This window comes from Triticum dicoccoides, chromosome 3A (assembly GCF_002162155.2).
Source record: "Triticum dicoccoides isolate Atlit2015 ecotype Zavitan chromosome 3A, WEW_v2.0, whole genome shotgun sequence".
Classification (NCBI taxonomy): Eukaryota; Viridiplantae; Streptophyta; class Magnoliopsida; order Poales; family Poaceae; genus Triticum; species Triticum dicoccoides.
Genome location: NC_041384.1, coordinates 469,021,042 through 469,023,953, shown reverse-complemented (window position 1 = coordinate 469,023,953; position 2,912 = coordinate 469,021,042).

Sequence of the window (2,912 nt, the reverse complement as noted above, 5' to 3'; positions counted from 1 at the left end):
CTCAACCCAATCTATTCACAAATTCTTCATGTGCGTTCTATTTGGAACTCGTTCAAAATCTTCATTGTGTCCTTGTTAGCTGAAGAAATTGCGAATGGAACTTTAAAACCTATCCTATCTAAATTTTCGGCTTTGCCGCTCAAACCATTCCGCATCCCACGATATACTTATCCACTCACCCACGATCTAACATGATCTCCACTTCTCACTACGTGGGTGACACATGTCATGCGAATGAGAAGGGTCAGGGGCACGTTCGTCCAATTTCTTCGGGCGAGCAGTTTTTCACCATGGCTATAAATACCCCTCCTTCCCTTCCTCACTTCTTTTACTCCGCTCGACCTCTCTCTACAGCTCGAGCTTCTCAAACCCTAGCGCTGCCGCTACTTCATCGCCGCCGGTGAGGAAGAGCTTCACTGCCTCGACCTCGTCGCCGATGTACTCGCGCCGACCGCGGAAATCTTCACTCCACCGCCGCCGTAGCTGTCTTCCTCCGCCGAGTTAGGGTGTGGAAGATCTACACAGACGAACTTCATCTCCACACCTCACTGTTCGTCGTGTTCTTCGTCCAAGGTAATTAAAAGTTACTTTTACTGCCCTCGCTGATTCGAATGATTATCTACAAAATCTTCAAAAGTGTTTTTCTTCATAGCTTCACACACTAAACACCTCACAAGTCATCTGTTCTTTATTCGTTTCTCTAAGCATCATTTTTCTTCAAGATTCCTCAATTGTGTGGATCTTCGGTCTATACAACTCTGGAACCTAAGACAAAGAACACTTAGTGAAATTCTTCAAGACTCATCTGGTTAAATTCCTCAAACTTGTTCTTTTGAAAACCCCTCTGAGAACGCATATGACCTCTCCAAATTCCTCGCAACTATACTCTGTTCACAGGTACACATGTCAGCTGCTGAATCACTAGGTTCTCATCAACTTAACTCATTTGCAGCGTTCCTCGAAAAAAAGTTGCATACTTCTTTAGAGAATTCGATTGTTCAAATTCCTCAATTGAAGAAAATGGCTGATGGTAAAAGGCCACAGAAAGGAGGAAAGAAGCCTGAGGTCATGACTACCTTTGAAATCCCTGAGGACATATACAAAGATTACTGCACTCTTGATGAGGCCAAGTTTGGAAAAGAGGACAGAAATCAGCGCAAGGTGCGCATACAGAGGATAGAAAGGAGATGGGCAAGAGAATGGAGGGAGTACGGGTATGTAACTCCAAAATACATGAAGAAATTCGCACTCAATCCTCCATGCCCAAGAGCTCCATTGGCACCTGGCCAAATAGCTGATCCCACCAGCCTCAAGCGTGGTGAGGACTATCCTGACGAATGGGCCAAGCGCCAAGCCAAGTTGGCTAAGCAAGCCAGAGAAGCAGTGAGGAAATTCAATGAAGACTCTGCTGCTGCTGCCTCTGCTGAGGCCTCTGCTATCAAGCCGAAGAAGGCTATGTCAAAGAAGCCTGCGCGCAAGCCAAGTGCTTCACCAACAATGCCCTCAAGGCCAAGTTCCTCAGCAATGCCCTCACGGCCAGAATCCTCAAAGCCCTCATGGCCAATTCCTCATGCTGCTCCTGTTCCTCAAAAGTCCTCAGCTCCTCCGCCAAAGTCTTCAACTGTTCCGACAAAGTCCTCAGCACCTGTGCATCTTGCCTCGTGCCAAAGGACTGCAGGCATATCTATTGCCTCAGGTGTCTCAGCGAGTTCCTCAGCTGCACCAAGTTCCTCAGCTGGCCCCTCACTGCTGAAGATAAAGTCAACTGCTGGACGCGGTCCTCGACCAAGTCCTCAGAAGAAGCAAGTCGCTTTCCAAGTGCCGTCTGAAGAAGATGAAGCTGATGATGATGAACTTGCAGAAATCATCAGAGATAGGAAAGTCAGGGCCGCTAGAGCCAAGGGAACAAATGTGCCACTGCTTTTGGATCCCAAGTTGATCCTCAAATACATTGATGTTTGGCACAAGGACCCCAACACTCCCATGCCTGACTTCAAGCTGACTCCTTGCCAAAATCACATGCTGACCCACTTCATTCAAGAAGAAAAGTGGAACTTTGAGAAGGCCAGGCAGATCAAGAAAGCGCAGTACAAGAAAGAGCGCTATCTAAAGAAAAACGTTGTCTCTATGACAACTAAAGAACTTGTCACTATTCAAACTAAGATCAAGAAACTCAGTGATGAATTTGACGCATATCGCGCTGATTGGCTTGGAGCCAAAGTTCATTTTGTGAAACTTGTGGATAACTTCACTTCCAATGTCACTGCCCCAACGCAACAGGAAGTTCCTCAGGCTGAAGCATCCGCTCAGCCGACTGAAGAACATGCCAGCACCGCTGATGAAAATTAGGCTGCTGAAGAAAATGTGAGTTCCAGGGCTGATGACTGCATTCCAGCCGCTGAAGAAATTGCTAGGGCATCCACTAGTGGTGCGCCTGAAGAAACTGAAGAAATCAGGGAAACTGCATCAGTTGTGCCTGAAGAAAATCAACCAAATTCCTCAGCTGCTCCCGCGCCAACTTTGACTCCAATCCTTCCATCTGCATCAGATGTGAAGAAGACCAAGGCTGCAGAGCATGCTGAAGTGAAGAAAAGGAAAGCATCAGCTGCTTCAGATTCTTCAGCTCCGAAGAAGATGAAGCCTATGACAAGTTCATTTGCTAATCCGATTGATGTTGTTCCCATCTCAACCAGGCCATCAAAGGACCTTGTTCCTTTTGATGAAGAATATGTGATCCCCAACGGATCTGATGAAGAAACTCCTTTTGCTACTTCGTCTGAGCAGTTGGATGAAGAAATTAAAGTGGATGTGATCTCTTAAGCACCTGTCATCTCCTCGCCCATGCCTCAGTTCACAGCTGAAGAGGCTGGCATTGAAGAAATGGAAGATGAAGATGTGGATGTTGGCTACTC